At 45.5% G+C, this 23,784-nt stretch overlaps 2 long non-coding RNA genes and 1 pseudogene across 4 annotated transcripts; 2 read left to right on the top strand and 1 right to left on the bottom strand.

Moving 5' to 3' along the window:
* Positions 1–439: 439 nt before the first annotated feature.
* Positions 440–22,813, bottom strand: LOC121083656. The gene is made up of 3 exons (XR_005826439.1): positions 22,476–22,813; positions 18,364–18,368; positions 440–450 (listed from the first exon to the last, which is right to left on the bottom strand). It is a non-coding gene; the product is annotated as an uncharacterized LOC121083656 (long non-coding RNA).
* On the top strand, positions 8,977–13,481 carry LOC121083654 (annotated as a pseudogene).
* Positions 16,645–22,475, top strand: LOC121083655. 3 transcript variants are annotated; one of them, XR_005826436.1, is made up of 4 exons: positions 16,645–16,886; positions 17,571–17,675; positions 20,361–20,486; positions 22,417–22,475. It is a non-coding gene; the product is annotated as an uncharacterized LOC121083655 (long non-coding RNA). The 3 variants fall into 3 exon arrangements; XR_005826437.1 differs by having other exon boundaries at positions 16,646–16,841; XR_005826438.1 differs by lacking the exon at positions 16,645–16,886 and adding an exon at positions 16,930–17,423.
* Positions 22,814–23,784: the final 971 nt, after the last annotated feature.

The following is a 23,784-nucleotide window of genomic DNA, read 5'->3' as shown; positions in this document are numbered from 1 at the left end:
AGCACAGCTCCAGTGCTCTGGTAGCAGATGAGAGGCTGGAAGCTCCCTCCAGCAAAGCATCTGAGCTCGCTGAGCCTGAACCATGCAGGGGGAAGTGAAAAGTGAGAATAGCTGGAGACTCCCTGCTGTGGGAGATGGAAGCTCCCATTTGCTTCCCCAACGTGCTGTCTGGAAAGGTTTGTTGGGAGGCTGAGATCTGGGACAACGTGGAGAGCGTGCTGAGTCTTGTCTGGGCCTTTTACTGGGACTTTTACTCCCTACTGCTCTTTCCACCTCTTTCCACATGGTCACCAACAATACTGCCAGGGCAGGCACGGAGCCTATCAAGCATGACTACATCACTGTAAGGTGAGTCAAAGACACGGGTGCCCAGGTGGCTTCTCCTAAGTCCTACTGGTGAGGGGGTAAGGCTGGAGGAAGGCATGGATCCTGTAACTATTGTTTGCATAGCTGGTGCTGAAAATGGGGAGTTGGCTTTTGTGACTATGGGATGTCTGCTCTTTGAGCACTAAGAACTGCTATGAAGAGATGAGATTCACCTCAACGGGTGGTACAAAAACTGTGTTTGTACCATACGTAGAAGGATCCCTGATTGTTTCCTAAGCATTGTGATAACATAAGAAATACACAGTAGTGATCATTTGCCTGGCCAACCCAGGGAGGAGAACTATAAGTAGGAGTGGAAGGGGAGGGAGATGACAACCCGCAGTCAGGCGAGGAGGTGGTGGACCAGGTTAGCGGACATGATAGTTCCTGTCTTCGTGTTTAACAATCTAACGTAATGATCAGACTTTGGTGTATTTCTAGAATAATTGTAGGACATTATTTTCCAGATTAATAATACTTAGTGCTTACCCTGCAGTTTTCACTGCCAGAATTCTTTCCAGACATCCCTGCAGCATGTTTGTGGGATAAATGTTACTGGCTTTTTAAAGGAGGGAATTAATTGTATTGTGCAGTGAGAACAATGAACTGGGACTGATGGATAATTTAAGATCTCCTTATTCCCATTTATACCTCAGATGATAGTTCACATCTTTTCTAAGGTGTGATCCTAAGAGGTGGAGATGGGAGTTCCTGGGGCTCTCGGATCCTAGGAAAGTGTTTAAACTACACTGAATACTGTTAAAAATGAAGTCTCAGTGAAGGCTTTGTGAAGCTAGACTTTGTTTTCTTTTGCTGTTTTTACAGTTATCTGTGAATGAAATGGGATGCTTGTGGTTTAGGTTGTCAGGAACCCTTCTCTGACACTAAAAGTTTGGTTTTCTTTTTGTATCAGTGAGAAGGGAAAAAGAACACCCCACCCTTCGCTGGCTCCAAGCCAACTCTTTTCAGCATTTTCACTTCTAAAAGAAAAAAAAATATTGGCACTGGAAATGGCACCTGAGGCACGAGAGGACTAGCTGCTTTTGAAAACCTTATTCTCCCTTTTTAGATGCAAATTTGATGATGAACCACACAATACTGTTTGAGAAACACTGGGCTTTCAGATAGAGGCCTTTGATTAAGCTTGTTACATCTCACTACTGCTCCTTGCTTCATTTTTATTCTACTCCCCTCCCCCTGCTTTCTCATTCTTAGTAGTGTTTTTTTCATGATCTTGTTTTAAAATTTTCCAGATGAAAAGACTTTCTGGGTCTATCCTGGATTCCTGCATTAGCTCAGTTTTGCTGCAACAAAGGCAGATTTGTGAATCTCTTGCTCCTTTGCTCTCTCTTCCTTTTTGTGCAGCCTTGTACAATGGAGAAATGTCTTTTAGATCTTTTCTGCTGAATGTTTTATTTAAATTATGAGGCTTGGGTAATTTTTAGCTAATCCAGTATATTTATGTTCATGACCTTTTTATGTGTCTCATCTTTCATTTGAATAAAACAAAGCAATTTAAAAAATATAATAACATTGCATAATATTATAGTAATGTTATTAATATTGCTATTATATTGATAATATATGTTTCATTAAATGGGGTGTCAGATAATTGAAATTAACTGTGGTCACATCTTATTGCAGTGACTTTTTTACTAACTGTTCAGCTACCATTTTCTCTTAATTTTTTTTTGGTATTATTTCTTTTTGAAACTAAACACTACTGTTTTAAAAGACAAATGTTATCATTGCTTCCATGTATTAATAGCAATGTTCAAACACTGACATCTTTCAAAGGTCACATCTACATTATCAAGCAATGAGGCACAATAGGAGGGGATCAAGTTTTTAAAGCAATGAGTATTGAGAGCCCCATAACTAGACTGTATGTGGTTTAGGAGATTCACTTCGAACTAGAGCTAGTCTTGTCTCCTGGACTGAAATGTCACCTTGTTGCTTGAGCTTCAAAGATGCTTGAAGAAAAGCTCCATTACAAACCCTTGCCCTCTGGCCTGGGGAATGCTCACTAGGTAAAATGAGAGCATCGGTGCTGACTGCACAGCACTGCCCCTGCCACTGCTGCTGCGTAAGATGGGAGACCAATGCTCAAAAAACCCAAGGAAAATGGAAAGTCAAGATAACTGCTAGCAAATATCCACAGACCCAAATTCTGGCTTGCTGTACACACACACATCAAAGTGTCTGAGGATCATGTGGTTCTGGTAGGAAGTTTTCTGCTCTGATTTGGGCTCTGGTCTACCCTGGTGAACAACAAAGATGTTGCAATGGAAGGTCAAAGAGCGTTCTGGGATGGGATCCTCCATCCACAGTGTGCCACAGCACATTTGTTCATGCCTGTGCCTTGGTCTGGAAGTGTCAAGGTCACATAGTTTTAATCCAGCCCTGCTCACAGTCACAAGCAGAACTGTAGCGAGGCAGAATATTTTAATATCACATTTGCTGTGTGTGCAATAATGTGGTCTTGTCTGTCCAGAAGCTGCTCATCCAGTGAGGCAGGCATCACCTTTCAACTGAATCGCTTATGTCTAGTCATATTTCACAATTTTAAACTTCCATGCAGAAAGATAATAATCCTGAATATGAAACCCTAGGTAATCAAATTACACTAAAATACAGCGTGCCATTTATACAGAACTGTTATCACTCTTTTTCATACAGGATTTAGGATCTTAATTGGCAAAAACTTGCATTGAAACCATGGGGACTACTTATGAAGAAGAGATTTCAAAGTCATTCTTAGTGTCATTTTGGTACCAGGTAGCATGCTGCCATGCTTTGAAGATGATCAAGTTTTCTTAGGATAAAAAACTCCACAAGGTTTGCTTGGTCAACAGAATGTCTGACTCAATAGCTGTGGCTGAAAACACAGCCACGTGTTGCAGTAGCTTTTAAACTGTGTTTGCAAGAAGTTGACAAATAACTTCAAAGACTTTTCTAGGCTTAACTACTTCTCAAGTGTGACAAAATAGAATGAGTCAGAGTAGAAGAGGAATTCAGCTGGGAAGCTCTAGGTAAAAATGTTTACTGCTGTTAGAAATGGCAAACATTTAACCTTCAAAGCAGCAAAATATTTTTCTATTTTGCAACAGCTTTGTTACTAGCAGCTAGCTTTTTATTTTAAATTCCTATCAGCAACGTTAGAGCTTAGTGTGGTTTCTACAGAGCAGTTAAACCACAGTTCCCCAATTTGTGTATACAGCTCCAAGAAGTCTGTGTGGTCCTCAGTCCATGGAGCTATCTGCTGGGCTGGTTTACCACTGAAGCAGACAAAACCAAGTGTGTTCCCTCTGGAAGATCTGCAGGCATCTGGTAACGCTACTCGAACTTCATCATGTTGTACCTCCCCATGGCGTTTGTGGAGTTTTTCCCAAGTCAGAGTGAACAAAAATGCTTGACAAAACCCTACTAGTGCAGAGTAGCTGATCATGATCATGCCATGTGTCTTACGGTGGAAATGAGGCAAACTGGAGCTGATGGGGGTTACTGCCAGGCTGGTTTTTCTTTTCTAGAAGAGAAATGAGACATTAAAAAGGAGAAATTCCTCACCAGCATGCAGGTCTGAGGATGCTGGGCTTCTAACTGTGGTCCTGACAGTGAGGTGACTCACTGTACAGCAACACATTGCATCTTACTTGTAAGCTTACTACACCAAAATTTCTAGAAGGCTGCTAGATTCTTCAAAGAAGGCACAGCTATAATTATTTTCAGTAGTGACTATGATATCTAACTAAAATGTATTTCTGTGCTATCTCCCACATTGCGAGGGATTTGAAGACAGATAGCAATAGCAAGACATTTGGATCTCTAATTTGCAAAAAATCTAAAATATACCTTAAAAACAGGTTTTCTCATGCTCTAGATATAAATTCTGCTTAGATTTCTGAACTAGTGGACTATACACAACATGTAAATGTTTTAGTCTCACGTATTTAGTCTCCACAGAGGTGGGTATAACACGAAAATTAACTTACAGAGGCAGTATTATTCATAGAAACATTTCAGGCTACTTTCCTCTCATTTTGAATCGATCTAATCCTTATTTGCTGTAAGATGACAGATAGGAAACATTACAATACTGCATTTCCATCATGGTATATACCATCACAACTTACTGTGGATTTCAGTAATAGTTTTCTTCAATATGCAGCATAGAGCTTTAGCTGATGGTGTGTTGATGAATATAGAGAGCCTTGTTTTGATTTCATGCTAAATAATTCAGCAGATTTGTTCCCATGTGACAAGTCTTAAAATGGATGTCACTGCAGTGCAGCTGAATGTCACACTGAAGTTTCACTGCGAGACTGCAACAACCCAAAAGTAACTAGCCAACTCTTGCTATTAATCTTCACAAGGAAAACATGTATATTTTATTTTCAGATTTGTCACTACTTGCCTTGAAAAGGCTTCCATGTTGAGTTGTTCTGAAACATTTCATAAACCCTGAATTAAAGCCAACATTTTTGTTGAGTTTACCATATGCAGGATCAGGCCTGGCATCACCAATGTAGTTGGCTAGGCTTTGGAATTGGAATGGCTTAGCATCACATCTTCAAGCAATGGAAATGAAAACTTGACTAGACAAGGGCTCCTCCAAAGTCATATATCAATGCTGAAATTTAAGTTCCCGAAGGAAAATAGGAACTGCCATTGCAGCTGATACGATCAAATATATTGAGTGAATCAGAATTCCAAGGAAGTCAATTGAGCTCTCCCACTGACTTTCATGGGTCCCAAATCTCTTACGTTGTTTGCAAAAATGCCTAAGTAAACAAAATCACTAACAGAAGGGCTTTTAGACCACTGTGAATCCTTTGAATGCTTAATTAAGGCAGGCCAGGGATTATGCTCATTTTAGGTAGTTTGTTGTATCGGATGAGCTCTGGATTGATTCTAGGTACAGCTCATGGCCTCAGAGGATTTGACTGTCCCTTGGCATTGTATTTCTACATTTGTTGGCAGTTTTCTACTGTGGTAGAAGAATTTTCCCAGATTCTCATTTCGTGACTAAAATCAGTGTTATTTGTCAAGACAGGTGCTATGTTTATTGCCCTAAAAAGTTTTTTTGCTACTATTGTCTACCATTATTTTGCAGACAGTACTAAATTAGAAAGCAGGGTTAAGATCTTGGCTTGTACAACTTCAACGCAGAGAGGCCCTGGAGCGAGCCAACGGAAATCTTGGGAAGTTCAGCAAGGACAAAAAGCAAGTTCTACATACAGAGCAGAAAACTGCCATGCACTGGTACAGGCTGGGAACTGGCTGGCTGATAAACAACCGGGCTGGAAAGGACCTGGGGGCTACGTGAACATCAAGCTGAGTGTGAGCTCGCCTCAAAAATAAAGGAAGTCACTTGCTGGGCCACATGAGAAGCACGTCCAGCAAACAGGAAAGTAATTATTCCCCCCCATTGGTGAAGGAGCACCTGGAATACTGTCTCCAGTTCCCAGCCTCCCAGTTCAAAAAGAATGTTGAGAACATGGTTCAGCAGAAGGCTACCAAGATGATGAGAGATCCTACAGCACACAAGGGGAGAGGTTAAGGGAGGTGGTCTTGTTTAGTCATGTGAAGAGGAGGCGATGGGATCATTTAATGGGAGCCAGCCACTACCTGAAGGTAAGTTATGAAAATGATGGAGCCACTCTCTTTGGATATAACAAGGGACAACCACCAGAAATTCCAGGTTGGGAGGTTCAGGGTTGGACATTAGAAAAAATTCTTCTCCGAGAGGGTAACATAGCACTGGAACAGGCTGCCAGAGGTGATGTGGAGTCTCTCTCCTTGAACATTTTCAACATCCTAGTGCTAGTCCAGCCACCACCTTGGCCAGTGCTGGCAGTGATGCTCTTCTGAGTGGGAGGGTGGATTAGTGACTCCCAGAGACCCCTTCCAACCAAGGCGGTATGTTGGAGCAGGGGAAGTATGATACTGGCTATGACCACAACTGTTGGTGTTTCTTATATTTCATGAGTGCTTACAACATGGACAATGGAAATCTGCAAGCACTTTTATGTGCAATTAATAACTTTATAGATGCACGCTACCTAGCTCCTAACCTAACACCAACGTCACACACAACCGTTCTTCATTTTGCGGAGTAAATAGGCTTGAACCACTTCTTTTTCCTAATATAGAGACAAGGTCTTGGTCTATGTGGTATGTGAAAGCTGTGCTACAATCCAAATGGGCAGTGAGAACTTAGGCCTGGTGTAACTCCACTGCCTTCAGTAGATCCATGTGAGAGGACCTTGGATTTATGGCTGTTGGATATGAAAATGCGTAGGTCAGAGCTGGAAACTCTCCAGTTCTGTACAAACAGTCTCTGAACTGTGTGAATCAATGATCTCTCAGTTCACTGAAGCAAATGACAGGGGCGGGGGGGGGTAAGTTTTGAGCTGATCCGATACACTTTTCCACACACAGAGCTGGAAAAAGTAATTTTCTGGCATCCACAGGGTTCTGTAGCTTTTAAATGGGTGTGACATTTTATTGTAAATGTATATATTTCTAAGAAAGTTTTAAAAGGACAAAAAATTCCTCTAATTTCTTTACTTTTAGTTTTCCACATTGTAGATCCTTTTAGAGGTGCTTGACACTGAATTTGACAGGAATTCAAAGCTACTGTGGCTGATGTAACTTTTTTTTTTTCTTTATTCAAAGCTTCTCTCAACTTCATTGTCTAAATTGCAACTGTTTTAAAAGAAAACCCTCTGCATCTTCCAAAGTACTTCCCCGCAAGGGCACAGAATACAGCACATAAACCATAGTTCAGCTCCTGTGGGAAAACCCTTTTGCTGGAGTTTAAGCCCTCTGACTGTTCCAGGTGTGGGCGGGGAGAAAAAAGCGAGAAGGGCTCAGAGGAAGCAGCGGGGCAGCCCTGCGCCTCCCAGGGTAGGGAGATGTGAGGCTGGGTCGGCCTTCGTGGCAGGGCTGTCCTCCACCGGTGGTCCCTTGCCTCACGCGCCTACCTGCGCACATGTAGGGGGTCTGCGCGGCCGGGTGTCGGTGCCGGTGCCGGGGGCCGGCTGCTGCGGGGGGCTGCGGGCAGCTCCCCCCGGCCGGCAGAGCCGCTGCCCCCCGGCTCCAGGCCGGGCCCGCCGCTGGCCGAGGCCGAGCCCCGCAGCCGCGGGGGCAGCGCCGCGGGGAGAAGGGGCTGAGAAGGGGAAAAACCCACGCGGGGGGGAACAGCGGCGGCAGCGAGGGGGGCCGGGAGGGGCGAGCAGCAGCCCCGCAGCCCCCCGGGGGCAGGGCCGGGCCGGGCCGGGCCGGAGGAGGCCGGGGGGGCTCCGGGCGCCGCAGCAGAGGCTCCCCGGCAGCCCGCGGGGAAGGGCAGGGCAGGGCAGGGCAGGGCAGCCCCCGGCGGGGCAGGCTGTGCCCCTCAGCCCACGGAGCCCGCGGGGGAGCAGCTCCCCCCCGCAGCCCGGGGCAGGGGGTGCCCGCAGGGGGCTGTGACCCGCGGGGGCCGCGCCGGAGCCGGCTCCGGGCAGGGCCCGTGGCCCCGCGGGGAGGAGCCCGGGCCGGGGCCGGGCTGCGGGCAGGGCCGGTGCCCCCGGGGGGGCTGGAGCCGGCTGGGCCTGAGGGGCTGCGCCCCGCGGGGGGCCCCGCCGGGACAGGCCGTGAGGAGCCGCAGCCCCGGGAAGGCCCCGCGCTGCAGAAGCCCGTGCAGGGCTGTCTCCCGTGGGAGGGCCCCGCACCGGGGCAGGGGCAGAGTGCGAGGGGGAAGGAGCAGCAGAGACAGCGGGTGATGCGCTCACCGCAGCCCCGTTCCTGCCCCCTTGCACCGCTCGGGATGAGAGGAGTGAGACAATATGGGAGTGAAGTAGAATTGAGCTCGGGGAAAAAGGGAGGAGTGCGGGGAAGGTGTTTTAAGGTTTGGGTTTGACTTCTCATTATCCTACTGTGATTTGAATGTTAATACATTAAACTAATTTCCCCAGGCGGAGCCGATTTTGCCTGTGACGGCAATTGCTGAGCGACCCCTCCCTGTCCGCATCCCGACCCACGGGCCGTTCTTTACGTTTTCCCTCCCCTGCCCAGCCGAAGCGGCGCCAGCCCGCCACAGCCCGCAGGGTGCGGGTGCCCCGCTACCCCATGCGAGCCATCCCCACGACCCTTCTTCTGTTCCCTGGGGTCTGGCCCCTAGCCGGGGGGGGGGGGGGGGGGGGGTGGGCTTCCCCAGTGCAGGCACACGGGTTCCCTCTGCAGCTCCGAGTCGGGGACGACCAACCGAGCGGCCCGGAGAGCGCGGGCTGCCGTTGCCCGGACCTGCTGGCGGCCCCCTGGGCTAGCCCCGGGCTGCCATTGCCCATATGCTGCCCGCGGCCCCTCAACGCCCCGCGGCGGCAGCCACCCGGGGACGGACGGACGAGGCCCCGCGGCGCGGCCGGCAGCCTCAGGGCGGCTCTCCCCGCTGGCCAAGCGGCCGCGGGCCGGCGGGGGCGCGGCAGGGCGGTGCCCCGGGGCGGGCCGGCGCGGCCGGGAGGGGCGGCGGCGGCGGCACCTCCCCGCTTGCCGGGGCCGGGGGCGGAGAGGCGGCGGCGGCGGCTGCCGCAGCCCCGGCCGCAGCATGCGCTGGCCGACCCCGGCCCCGCGGCTGCCCCACGGCGGCCACGAAGGGCAGAGCGGCGGCAGCGGGAGGCGCGGATGGAGTCGGTGCCGCGCCGCTGCCCCGCCGGCCGGCCCGCCTGCCCGCGGCGGTGGCGCCGGCGGCTGCGCGGGCGGCGGTGGGCGCTGGCGGGCGCTGGCGGCCGGGCTGCTGGGCGCCGCCGCCGCCCTGGCCCTCTACGCCCGCCTGCCGGAGCCGGCGGCGGCGGCGGGAGGCCGGCCGGGCGGCGAGGTGACCGTGCTGCTGTGGTGGGAGCCCTTCGGCCGCCCGCGGCGCACGGCCGACTGCCGGCGGCGCTACAACATCACGGGCTGCCGCCTGAGCGCCGACCGGAGCCGCCTGGGCGAGGCGCAGGCGGTGCTGTTCCACCACCGCGACCTGGCGCTGCACGGCGCCGAGGGGCTGCCCCGCGGGCCCCCGCCGCGCCCCCCCGCGGCAGCTCTGGGTCTGGATGAACTTCGAGTCGCCCTCGCACTCGCCCGGCCTGCGGGGGCTGGCCGGCCTCTTCAACTGGACCATGTCCTACCGGCGGGACTCTGACATCTTTGTGCCCTACGGGTACCTGTACGCCCCGCCGGTGCCCCGGCCCTTCGTGCTGCCCCGCAAGACACGGCTGGTGGCCTGGGTCATCAGCAACTGGAACGAGGAGCACGCCCGGGTGCGCTACTACCGCCAGCTGAAGGAGCACCTGGCCATCGACGTGTACGGGGCGTGGGGGCTGGCGCTGGCCGAGGGCGGCGTGGTGGAGACCGTCTCGGCCTATAAGTTCTACCTGGCCTTTGAGAACTCCCAGCACACCGACTACATCACTGAGAAGCTTTGGAGAAATGCCTTCGCTGCCAGCACTGTGCCCATCGTCCTGGGGCCCCACAGGGCCAACTACGAGCGCTTCATCCCCCCCGACTCCTTCATCCATGTCGACGACTTCCCCAGCCCCTGGCTGCTGGCCACCTACCTGAAATTCCTCGATAAAAACAAAACCAACTACAGGAGGTATTTTGCCTGGAGGAAGAAGTACGAGGTCCACGTCACCTCATTCTGGGACGAGCACTTCTGCAAGGTTTGCGAGGCCGTGAGGGCAGCCGGGAACCAAATCAAGACTGTACAAAATCTGGCTGGCTGGTTTGAAAGCTGATGCTCCTGGCAGTGAGGCTGGGCTGGGCTGTCTGGGGAGGGATGGGGCTGGCAGGGGTGGGTGGCCGAGGTGGGACGCAGCAGGCTGTTGTCAGCCAGTGAGGCGCACAGGTATGGGTGAAGAAGCCGTGAAAAGCCTACAAAAGAATGGTTTTCCTTAAAGTGCAAAATTAGGAGAGTACAAAGAAACATCTGGCAAGATGATTCTTCAAGAGCAAAGATAAATTTCCAGAGGTTGAACAGATCTGTAAAGGTTTCAGTTGTGCACAGCTCAACAAAAAGCCGATGCCAAGTTCTTCAGCTGTACAGCTGAAACCAATTTTGTTGGCTATGACAGCTTCCTGGACCACAAAACTTTCTTCTGCTTACAGGGGATACATCATCAGCCCTGGCTTTCCGTACTCTGAAGACGAAAGTGAATATTTTTGACAGTGATTTTTATGCATGTGAAAACTCTTTGCAGACAAATTCTGAGCCGCAAATGTTGAACGTAAGAATGTAATGATACAGTAGCACTTTTTAGCGATGTTTGAAATGGCAGCAGCCAACTAATAATGCTTTGAGCCAAATAATAATTCCGTTTAGGAAAAAGTGCATGGAGGGGAGTGGATCCAAGTGGAACAAACTGCTCAGATGATGCAGAGTATTACTTCCACTGCCTACCAAAACCATAGGCACATTTATCCTGTATAAAAGTGAAGAACTTTTAAGTATGGGAAAAGATAGATTGTAGAAAAGAAGTTAGAACATTGCCACCCTCCTTCATTCAGGAATTAGAAAATGTTTACAGGAATCTGCTTGTTTTTCTTCGCAAAATTACTGCCGTATAGGAAAAAGCAGGGAAAGGCTCACAAGTACAGAGTTTTTATTACTATATTGAACATGTATACAGAGAGGCTAACTTAATTCTTTAGTATCATGAGACAGTCCTGTTGTTTAGTGATGGTTTTGGTTTATGGCACACGTTTTTAAAAATTCTGCTGGGTGACAGACTACTCAGAATGCCACTTTGATGTTTGTAAACCAGTAATTACCCACCCCCCGCTGGCTAAACTCAAGTCCCAAATCACTGACTTCCAAAAAGGCTAGTAAGATCTAAGAACAAGATCTGCTGGTAAAATACAGAACGTGTGTGTGAGGAGAGAGTATCAAAAGGGCAAAAAATTACTATTCTTTTTCCTTGACTTTGAGGGGGGGTTTCTGGCTCAGTTTTTCAGTCGTTAAATAGGTTCCTAAGATAAAAATTCCTTCTCTTAGTGCTTATCGGGAACATTTATGGTAGTTATTCCCTTTTAGACTGCCATTCTGCCAGAGTCTTCCTAATAGTCAGTGTACAGTTACTTTTTGTTTATGTGTGATCTTGCTTGGTGAAATCCATCAAGAAACTTCAGTCGTGATTACACAGCCTCAGGAAGCTGAGCCCTCCCTGCCCTTTGCAACTATAAGGTTTGGTGGCAAAAAATGATAACCCACAAGAGTCCTGCACAAATGATTAAGGGATTCATCCAGCTTCTATTTAAGGAGCTGGATAATCCATGGAGTTAGCCAGAGGCTTCACTTGAAGTAAAATCATGGGCACAGAACAGGGGGGAAAAGGGAAAGTCAGTTACGAATAAAAGGTGGGCATCAGAAGAGGTGAGTTTATTGGCATTTGTGAGTCATATATAGATTAGAAGAGGATTAGACTTGACTTGAGCGGTACAGGTTGTCAGGTAGTTGCTTTTAAGATTTATGAGCTGGCAGCCTACTGTAATTTATTTTAAATTTTATGTTCCCCATGATTAGGTAAGCATAGAGCCAAGGATTGTTGCAAAAAACCTAATAATAAAGAAGTTCATTAATAATGCACACAGATTTACCAGATCGGATCTTGCTGGCCCCTATGTTTATTCACTTCAGTTTTTGTGCAAGGAAGGATGGCTGAAAGTACTTCAGGAACCTTTCTGTTGTTAGTGCCAGAGTTGCTGTAGATTTTGTTAGGAAAGGAGAGAAGGCAGTCAATGCAATGTGGAGTGTAGTAGGGCTGGTCCCTAATGGTGCATTTTCACTTGAACTGGTCTTAAGTGATTGTTTAAAGCAAAAGCATGTTCTTCTTGGTGTGCCTATCTTGTTTCTCTACCAGGGCTACTACTCCCTTAAAATTGGTTTTGATAATCTTACAAATCTAATTTAAGTATAGCATTAATAGCTACACTTAATAGCTAAGTGTCAGGATGATAGAATCTGTCTCGCTTTGAATTAGCCTTTTTTTCAGGTCAGTTTTTATTGCAGTTCATGTAAATGTATACAAACCTCTGATCTTAAAAGTGGTGGAATAATATTTAAGATTGTACTACTTTTTATCACTCTTGCTGAAACTAGTGCATTTTTTTCAGTCCTTCTAAATTTTTTAGCATTTTCTGAAAGTTTCCAGACACACAGTTCTGTGTGATGCCACAGGCAGAAGATCAGGCTACGGGAGCACGGGAATTTCCACGGATGGCAGCTGATACTTTTTTTTTTCAGCCTCTCTAAGAAAAGCAGTTGAAATCTTTGATGAGCTAGTGTTTTGTAAAATTCAGAGAAGAGCTATGCAATAATTAAACCATCATGTTTGAATAAGATGATCACATTGTGCTATATTTGTAAGTTACATATTGAGTATTTTCAAGAGTTGTATAATGAAAACTGCAATCTTGCAATAATTATTGCAGAGTACTTGTGTTGGGAGAAAAGCAGCCTTTTCTAGTTTCAGCATTCTTACATGCGCGTTGCACGCTTTTCCCTTTAGATTTGGAAGGAATTCAGTCTTGGTCTACAGCTGCTGAAGCTGGTAATACAGCACCTCTGTAAATCTGCTTTGCTTCTTGGCTCATCCACTCCACTGGCTAATAGCTAGTGTAGGCTAAGAACTGGTTTTTGTAATTCACTTTGTAGAGCTGAAGTTTAATGATGAATAAAACATTTGCTTGAGCAAATTGGTTTGTAGATCAGGTACCAGACTCCACAAAATGTTGCGGGTGACATATATAATCCATCTGTAAAAATTAAGCAAAGTTATTTTCTATTTTAAGTAGAAGAGTCTTTCTGAATATGCTTTGAAAAAGTGTTTTATTCCATGCCTTAAAATATTGGGGTGGAGGGAAAAAAAGGAAGATAATTTTCTTCTGTTTTTTATAAGGAGAAGAAGTAACGTTACTTTGTGATTATGGTGTAAACAGAATAGAGAAGTATGTGATCCTTTAAGTTACATATTGTATCTCAGGGAATTTTATACTGTAAAGTCTCTTGTTCTTCCTAGAATGAAGTAACTTTGTATATGTATTAATTATTTAGATTGACACTCCATAAATTAAAGAAAGGCAGTAGCACAAAATGACCCTATTTTTAAATTTTGTTTTCCATGTTATGAAAGCTGTAGAAAACTATTTTTTAAAGAGAATTAATTTATTTTCATGTTTGTTTAATCAATAGAAGTGACTGATTGTTCTCAAAGTAGTCAGACTGTCTGAGGTTAGAAATGAAACCTGGTTGTGCAAGGAGAAAAATATTTTTATAGGAGAGGCAGTGCTGAGTTATTTTCCGTATCAAAAGGAGCATTTATTGAAGCTGGATGTCTGCTGGAAAAATGTCATTCCAAACAACACCAAAACCAAGCTTTCTCTTGACCAACAGAATTTGAATGTGGTTGGATTCTTTTTCCCCCTCAAATTTCAAAATGAAAGTGAGATTGTGGTTATTTTGATGCTCGATGCGGAGTGCTACGGAGTGCACTTCTTGCAACTCTGCTCAGTGGCCTCACACATACTTAGAAGTGTTACTGCTGTTATTCGAGGTATTCAGAAACTGTCAGTAATTTCAGTGAGTTTCCATTTTGTTAGTGCAGCTTCCGAGGGGCCTTTGTAATTGCCCTGTACTGTCAAAGCAGGAGGGAAAACTGGAATATTTACTTGATGTGAAAGAATTCTGGCTTGGTTATGCAGTTTATTACAGCCCACTTGAAAATTATTTTTTGAGAAATTTTAACTTTTTTAAAGCTGCATGAAAGCTCAGAATGAATGTAACTTATTTGAGTGATACACAAAATGTTTAGTGATTCTCATGTAAGGCTTATTATAAAATAAAATATTTAGCCCTAAGTATTTTTGTTGTCATATTTTTAACTGAAAGCTCAATTATTAATGCAATTGCTTGTTCATAAATCAGAAGTATTATTCATAGGAAGATAAAGTAGTTTTGGTGAGGTTTTTTTTCTGGTACTTTCAAGCAAATTACTTTCCATGAAGATCGTATTTACTTTTTGCTTGTAAATTAAGTTGAGGAGTAAAGTTTTAATGTCATGGATAGGGCATTAGAACAAAGGAACCTCAGCTGTGTGAGGATAAACAGCCAACATAATGTTGTGTCTGATGTAGTTACAGCTAATTTAGTGCAGGACGCACTTGGCAGTGTTCCACTTCTGAATCCCCAAAGAGAATCCCTCATTCCAGCTCAAATATTCAGCATAGTTTAAAAACTTTACTGGTATTTTCCCTCAAAATTCCTTAATTTCCAGGCCATTCTTTTATTTGCTTATTTGATGCCTTTTTAATTTGCAATAGCCTGTGTTACTAATCCCAGGCATTCACATCTGAGCTGGACTTCTGAATGTGGCTGCCATTGTTTAACCAAACTTAAGGTGGTGGGGGTGGGTTTGTTGGGTTGTTTCTTAAGATTTTGAGGCCTTCAGCACACACTTGAGTGCAGCTTCTCTGCAGTCATGCCAGCTAGAATCTCACTGGTTTGCAGTGAAGACTTGGGGCCCTTAACCTGAAGCACACTAGGCAGCTCTTAGCGCCAAGTACTGTTTGGTTTAGCTTAGCAGAAAAATGTTAATTAATGGTATAAATTTTCATAAGAGACATATTTTGCTGCTTCTGCTTGTCAGTTCAGCCTTTCTGCTAGCAAGTGGAAAATTCTATGATTTTTAGAATTGGTGTGAGAGTTTAATTTACCTGTGTTACTGTTCACATCATCTGTACTAGTCTGCATCTCTCAATCTTTCAACTTCTTTTGGAGAATCAGCATCTCTGGATTATTCAGCTATTTGTGAAAGGTCCAGTAAAATATGTACTTCCTGTCTTTTTTTTTTTTTCTTTCTACCGCCTCAGTTCAAGTGTAAATTTTTTGCCAAAAATGACTACTAAATGCAAGTAACTAACAGGTAAGGGTTTTTAAGTATCATTACAGTACATCTCAAAACAATTACTCTGAGCAGGTAGATATTTTTTCATCAATAGTGGTTTAGAAGGATACTGGTAGAACTTCAGCAGTGCTGTCAGCCCAGTAGATGATCTGTATTGCGTGGGAATTAGCATACTAAAGGTTTCCCATGGTAATGGCATGCGGCATGGTTTTGAGCTTCATGCCATCTGTAATTCAGAGGGGAGAAACTTGCTTCTCCCTGTTAATCAACTGAATGTAAAACCTGAAGTAGTGTAAATCCATACGAGGGCTGTAACAAAACACTTTGTTGCCCCATGCAGACACCTTAGTGATTCCAAGCTCCTTCCAGACACCACCGACAGAGCTGAAGTATATTTGCAACAGCAGCAGCAGGCTTGGGGTATGTTGGCCCACATTTGGTGCTCTGGTCAAGCAACTGTAGAGGGCACTTTCTAGAGGTCGGGTTAGGACTTCTGTTACAAAACAGAGAACTGCCTCCGACCTGTGAATGGTACAAGATGATTTTTAATGCTTACTGTTTTGAAAGTTTGGTTTCAGGACACCTGTGGAAGATGAATACACCTTGAAATGCATCAAGAAAAAATACAGAAATGGGTTACGTCATGCATTTGTGTAACTAAACTTGGTTTGTATTGTATAAAGTCTCACTACCATATGCAAAGTCTTGATTTCAAGGAAGCTACTGCGGGGCACAGCCGGCAGCCAGGGGAGCAGGACAGCTTCCCTGTGCACCTGTCGGCAGCATTCTCTGCTTTTTGTTTTTTGTTTTTTTTTTTTTTTTTTCCAGCCGCAGTTCTTTCTCAAAACTTTTAACAGTGGCAAAACAAGGGGAGTCAAGTCCACTTCAGTCCTATGAACAGCACCTCAATATGTCTCCTTTTATGAAAAGTGTTATTAAAACCAAGCTAGTACTTCTGAGTATTAGATCTACATGATCCATCCCGTTAAACCGGGCTCTTTTGTCTTTAGTTCTGTTAGTCTGCTGCCGCCTCCGGGGGGGGACGACGAGGCGTCCTTTCTCCAGGCAGGCCAGTGGTGACACCCCACAGGGGTATAAAACGTTTTTGATGTTTGTGCCGGTTTCTGAGTGCAGTGACACTGACACAAACGAGGAGCTCCCGATGATACCTGGAGCCCTCACCCACCCTGTGACCCAAGCGGGCGTGAGGTGGCCGTGGCTCACTGTCCCCCGGGGATGGCGACCGGCCGCCCCCCGCCTCGGAGGCCGCTGCCGTTAACCCTGCCGGGTGGAAGGGGTAAAGCCCCCCAGCTGTGCCCGGGAGCGGCGGCCCCGGCCCGCCCGCGTCGGTACGAGGGGGCGGGGCGGCCCCGTCCGGCTCGGGGCCTGGGCGCAGGCCGCCCTCGCGCTGCCTCCCGCCGCCAGCGGGGCAGAGCCGCCCCGGCCCGCTCCCCTGGCAACGACCCGCCCGCCTCCTACCTGCCCGGGCGTCGGCGGCAGCCATGAGGGCGGCGAGCGAGGAGCAGCCGGTGGCGGCCGGAGGCGGGCAGCCCTGTGAGCGCGGCGGTGCCCCGGCCCGGCGGTGGGGCCCACCTCACTGTCCGTACCCCCCCCACCCCCGCGCTGCGTCCTCCCTTTCCCGCGCCGGCGTGTCCCCCCGGGGGGTCGGGCTTTGCGCGGCGGTCGCACGTCTCCCCCGGCAGGAGCACGGGCAGTGCCCGGGCAGGTGGTGGCTGCCCCGCCGCCGCGGGGGGCCCTCGGGCCTCCTCAGCTCCTTGGAGAGTACCCTCAGCCAGGGCACCTCCTCGGAGGCCTCCGTGCGTGGCCGTGGCCCTGCCAGGGGTCGTTGGCCCGCTGAGGCACAGCATCCCGGGTGCCCAGGGGTGGCTCTGGCTCTTGTGTGGCGGCCCAGCTCGTCCCCTCGGCGCCTCACCGTGCTCCCGTCGTGAGATAGGGGGCAGCTGGGCCCGGGTTATGCCCTCGCTCCCTCCCCACGCTCTCATAGCGGGGAGCTGGGCCTGGCTCATCCCCACGCTCTCATAGCGGGGAGCTGGGCCTGGCTGATGCCCTCGCTCCCTCACCATGCTCTCGCCAAGAGGAATCACTCGATACGGGGGAGCAGGGCCTGACTGAATGGTACCGTGCATTTATAAATTATTTGACTTGAAGCGTGTTAAAGACAGAAGTAGAGCAGCATGAAATTATGTTACATTTGGCAAAGCAACGTTAACGTTCAGGGGATTTGAAATAACTGGTTCTTTTGTAATTTATCTTTACTAACAGGGGAAAAAATTGCGTATGTTGAGCCACCTAGGAGAGTTAAAGAAATAATTGAAGAAGATCTTTATTTCTGGAAAGAAGCATGCTGTACTAAACATCCAGCTGCAGGTAATCCTCCTTAGCAGCAAATAAGTGTTTGCCAGGGAAATGAAATATAAATTGTTTTGAAGAGTGTGGCAAACTGTTACTTTAAAAACCAGCCTAACACAGTTTGTAGTAGCCTGGGGAGCATATAGAAATGGAAGAATTACGTATAGTCTTTCTCACTTTTTTTTTCAGTCTAAAATTACAGCACCAATGAGAACATGGATAATTCTGTATGATCTGTCAGTTTAATAAAACAGTAACAAATGTCAAGCAGTAGGGAGGTTCTGCGACCTTTTTCTCTGAAAGAAGTGCTGTAGTTATTAGAATACTTTGTTCCCTTCTGCTGTTTGAAACTGAAGTTGGCGTTGAAAAGAAAGGGTTGAGGTAAGAATGACAAATGTAAATGAAAGACAGGAAAACAGTGAAAGCACTTAGAAAATCAGTCTGTTTAGACAGCTTAAAGGTTACGGAAAGACTTGGTTACAGTAGGCAAATGAGGACATGGAAGTCTTAGAGGGAACAAGGTGTTCACTCTATTCTGAGAACCAGAGGTAAAACCAAGGTAAGATCAGAGAAGAAATAATTAGCAGTTTTTAACAGAAAGATAACTTAATGCTGGAACAATTTAATAAATGTCACTTAGATTCAGCATTTGCAATACACAGTTTAAATACTGGCTCGTCTTGGTGCAGGAATGACTTGAAGCCACGTAGCCTATGCAAGACAAAACTTAAATCACGCTGGTGATCTCCTGCAGCCATAAGATATATTAATCTAATTGTAGAAAATCAATTTTCAGAAGTTTATAGTGTTTAAGGATCAGTCATCTGGTTGTCTATAAGGTCTTATTGCCTTTATCAGCCAAGCCATTGTATATTATTAGCCGCTTCTCTGTAGATTCCACTAAGTAAAGCTGTTTATTCCACAGCTTCCCTCATTAGTTTGTTCTAGTGGTTAGGGTATTTAAAAAAAAAAAAAAAAAAAAAAAAAAAAGCCTGATTAATAATTTGGGTTTGTGTGGTTCAGCTCCTTGCTTTTCTTGGATGTGTAATATGTATCCAGGATTTTCTTCCAGGGAAGGTATACATAAATTTTATTTTGGCTCTTTATGTACTCTGACCAGTTGTTTTGCCTCCTCTTTTAAAATGTGAATACCAAATCTGATCATGGAATTTCAGTATTTGTATTACTGGTAGCCTGTAGAGCGAGAGAATCATCTAATTTTAGAGCTGCCAGCACTAGGACCTTGAACTATTTGTCAACTGTTGCTGCTAAATCCGTGATGCTTTTGCTTCACAATACACAGTCCTCATTCTTCAGTGCCACATTCTCCAGTGCCACATTCTCTTCCATAGAGTAAAGCTATTCCTTGATGATGCATTTTGTTGGAATAAGTCCACCGCTATATCTCCTAATTATTACATCCTCCACAAATGTAGTAAGGGCATTTTTGCCTTTGTTTCAAAATTTGGAACATTTTGAAAAAAATCTGGTTTCTCTTATGTAGGATTAAGACCCAAGTCTAAACTCATTCAACGGTAATTTAAAACAGCTAGATCCACAGGCAAAAATGTACATAAGTTAGGTGATATAATCAGTATCCTATTGGATGTAAGACCATTTGAACCTGCAACTCCATTAGTGTGATTAAGCTCCTTAGGCAATTACAGCACACCTGCAAATGAATGACTTATGTAGGCTCTCTTTATCGTAAATGGAGAGAAAAAGGCACTTTGAAAAGACAGTTCTTCTGACTTGCCCTAGATACCTATCATTGCATGTGTCATGCTCTAAAAGTGCCTGTTCTTTTCCCATTGACTGTAAAGGGCTTCTGGATTAGTAGCTGAATTGCAGATGTTAACTTTGGTCTGCTCAGTTGGCTCATGAGTCTAAAGTTACTAGGAGCTGAACGCAACTGTATTTCACTGTATCCATCTGCCAATGGATCAAAAATGTCTGGAACATTTCAGTCTGAAATGGTATGTATGGCATAATGTTATATGCATAGAATAACAATACTATGTATAATAAGGTCAAACAGATGCTGGTGTACAGATTATTCAGCAAGTACCCAGTTCCTTTTTCATCTGTATGCATCTGGAAAATTAAGAGATACTCCCCAAGTGGCCTGGGCTCTGATAAACGACGGTTGTCAGATGGGATGGTTACTGATTTACACAGATTATTACTAAGTTTCTTCTTTTACATATATTGATGGTTAGTAAATTATAACCTTTCCACCAAATAAATTAGCTGTTTTGTTTTGCTGGCATTGGTTTTGTTTGGGTTTTTTGTTGTGTGTTTTTGGTTTGGGTTTTTTTTTGGGGGTGGGGTGGGCACAGGGGTGTTGTTCTGCTGTCTTTTTATGAAGGCATTTGGTATTTCAGTATGACCAGTAAATTATGCTGGATGCGCTGATGGTATTACTGCTGTTTCTTATACGTTATAAATCAGCTGCATCCTGCTTCAGTTAGGAGCCCAGCAGTCCTGAGCTGTTCTACAGACAGTAGAGAGCATCATATACCCTTAGCAATCTGAATTGCTCTGTGAAGATGCCAATATCATTAACTATGGAGGAAGATTATAGTGTTCTGCTTAACTACTTCTAATTACTGTACAGACCAAAGGGACTGTCTTTTTAAAAGTTGCATTAATTCTAGAACAAGTTGAAATAATCAGTTGTAATGATATTATTTTGACAAACAGTGGCTCTGGACGGGATTTGCAGTGTGAAAAAGAATTTTGCCACTGGAAGCCTGAAACCAGTGTCACAGAACAGAAACAGTTTACTTTTACAGCCTCAGTTCTACTCAAGGCATGCAGGAATGAAAAGTAAGAGTCAATAATAAGAAACTTTTACTAAACCACCTCATTTTAAAGTTACAGGGTATTATTATTTTATAATTCATAGACATCTTGTAGGATTGCAGATTACCTATATGGTCTTACGGTAATTGCTTCTGGGCATTTTTCTGCAGAGTTAACCTACTTCTTCCTTTAGTAAGTAGCCAGCAGATTTGAAATCTTTGCATAAGAAACCTGTTTAGGACTGCTGTGTTGGGTCACCTGATTTCATTTTCAGAAACCTTTTGTAAATGTGTGGAATAATCACTTGTTTCCTACTGATAGGTGGTGAGTGTTGGTTTCATGTACATAATGAACCTTACTGGCCTTTCTTAACATCCAACCTTAACAAATTAAAATGTTTGGGAAAGCCTCCTCCAACAGACCTCCTGAAAAGATACATATCTAGGTATCATTTCAGCTTTTGGAGTGTGGTCCACATCTGTGGAGTATGGCTTTTGTGGAGCAGACCTGTTCCTTAGGAGCTGGTAGATTTTTAGCATAGTCTTCTCGATGTGCTCATTTTCTTTCCGTGAAATGTATAAACTTTGTAGTGGAAGGTGAAAGCTTCCAACCCTAAGGAAACAGAGCTCATTAGTTTTGGAAGAGGATGGTTGTTAGTGCCATTGTTAGTTGCACGATATATGAACTCGGCATATTTTGCCATTAAATGAAGCTCCTTAACTCATTCTCAGGAGCTGTTGGTTTAAAAATATAGCTAGCTGCATGACTAGCACCTCTTTCTTCCTAACTTAAGCTTGTAAGCTTTAGAGATATCAGCATCTTAGTTACAACAGCAGTATCAATTGAGCGATTGCTAGTATAAGTAGCATTTAATGAGTACAGCCTTCTGCCATGCTGCCTGTACTCTAGAGTTACTACTTGTAGGAATATTTTGGTTATAGAGCAGGCCTAATCTGTGCAAGTACTAACTGCAGTCACTTCTGGTATGTACTTAAACCAAGAAAATTTTAGCCACACCATAGAAAATACAGCCAAAGAATGCCTCAGAGTTTTGCTACATAAATTTAAAAAAATAATATTTTTTTTAAAAAAATATCATTTTAAAATTCACGTACCCGAGGCTGCTAGTGAAAGCACACGGAGTATTCAAAGATCCTGATCTCCTCCATTTCCTGTTAAGATCTGTGAGGAAAGAACAGCTGTAAAACAAAGCAGTTTATTCAAATTTATTTAGGTGCTAAAATTTATAGGCTGTATTGGTTTTCCTTTGGGAATTTAGATACACCTTCATTCCCAGGGACTGCTGCTAGAGACAAGTGGTGCTCTCCTTACTAGCTATATATACTGCCTGTTTTCCAACAGAACAGCCAGGTATCATGAGAGAAGGGGTGACAGAAAAGATACAAGACAGGAGAAAAACTGAGAGCAATCTGGCTTCAGCTTCTCTACTCACCAAACAGTTTCCATTCACACACCTGCCTCGGTGTAAGGATCTGGGGAGGAAATGAGGTGGTAATATACTAACTGGGAGATGGAGAAGGTACAGGCTGTGGAAATGGGCCCAAAAGAAGAGGTGTTTCTAGAGAGGAGATGAGCCTACTGTGTTTAGTGCCAGAAGGAAAGGCATCAGCAAAAGGAAAAGCAGCAGCATAGGCAAGGGGAATGAAAGGAGAGAGATACAGAACAGAAGGTTGGGAATTCCTGAAGGGAACTGGAGAAGAGGAGAGAGAGGAGAACACAGTTCAGCAATGCAGAGATAGAAACTGTAAGAAATGAAGGGAAAAGATGTAGAAGAAATAAATAGAAGAGAGAGGGGAAAAAAATCCATGCATAAGTTAATGCATTTGATTTTGCTTCTCCCTTTTACTGTCTTCCCCTAGAAGTGATTAGTGATTTGGGGGGTTCACTGTGTGCTATCTCATCCATCCTTAGAACGGATCTTGTTTTTCTACAGATTGCTGAACTTCAGTGCTGTGAAGACCTGAGCCTGTTGTGATGTGTCAAATCAAACACTATTTCTTCGTTTGTTGTTGTTTTATTCATATCCTCATGCCACTTTTTAATCTGATGTTGTAGTAGCCAACTCTGATCCATATTTCAGCCAGTGATGAAGATGTCATAATCCAAAGATTACAAAATGTTCTTGCTGACAAAAATGTACTACTGTGAAACTTCACATTTTCATAGGCTTCTTTGTTGCAAAGTGATTCTAAGTTCTGGCAGAAGATTGTAATGTAATTGAAGAGATGCCTTTAAGTGCCTTAGGCCGAGTCCTTTCATTGAACTGAGCAGTTCAGAAGCCAGGAGTTTGTGGTTTGATATCTAGCCTGATTTAATAAAAGTTTAACATAAATAAACCTCTCTCTGTATGTCTCTACATATGTTAGAGTTACTAAGAACCACAGAGGCAGCATGGAACCTGAAACGGAACCCGTCATTTAACTCTCACCCTTAACCATTATTACGGTGAGGTAATACCAAGTGATCGTTACTTTGTTTTGTATTATCATACCACTTAGAAGGATCCACATTTTTTTCCTAGGTGCAGTATATAACCAGAACAAAAGATAGCTTTCCAAGGTCATTGGTGGTTGGAAGAGGTACCAGAGACAGGAGTGACATTTGCAGCTGCAGCACAGCTCCAGTGCTCTGGTAGCAGATGAGAGGCTGGAAGCTCCCTCCAGCAAAGCATCTGAGCTCGCTGAGCCTGAACCATGCAGGGGGAAGTGAAAAGTGAGAATAGCTGGAGACTCCCTGCTGTGGGAGATGGAAGCTCCCATTTGCTTCCCCAACGTGCTGTCTGGAAAGGTTTGTTGGGAGGCTGAGATCTGGGACAACGTGGAGAGCGTGCTGAGTCTTGTCTGGGCCTTTTACTGGGACTTTTACTCCCTACTGCTCTTTCCACCTCTTTCCACATGGTCACCAACAATACTGCCAGGGCAGGCACGGAGCCTATCAAGCATGACTACATCACTGTAAGGTGAGTCAAAGACACGGGTGCCCAGGTGGCTTCTCCTAAGTCCTACTGGTGAGGGGGTAAGGCTGGAGGAAGGCATGGATCCTGTAACTATTGTTTGCATAGCTGGTGCTGAAAATGGGGAGTTGGCTTTTGTGACTATGGGATGTCTGCTCTTTGAGCACTAAGAACTGCTATGAAGAGATGAGATTCACCTCAACGGGTGGTACAAAAACTGTGTTTGTACCATACGTAGAAGGATCCCTGATTGTTTCCTAAGCATTGTGATAACATAAGAAATACACAGTAGTGATCATTTGCCTGGCCAACCCAGGGAGGAGAACTATAAGTAGGAGTGGAAGGGGA

This window comes from Falco naumanni, chromosome 2 (genome assembly GCF_017639655.2).
Source record: "Falco naumanni isolate bFalNau1 chromosome 2, bFalNau1.pat, whole genome shotgun sequence".
Classification (NCBI taxonomy): Eukaryota; Metazoa; Chordata; class Aves; order Falconiformes; family Falconidae; genus Falco; species Falco naumanni.
Note: the sequence above shows the minus strand (reverse complement) of the source record. Positions and strands in the feature narration are given on the sequence as shown.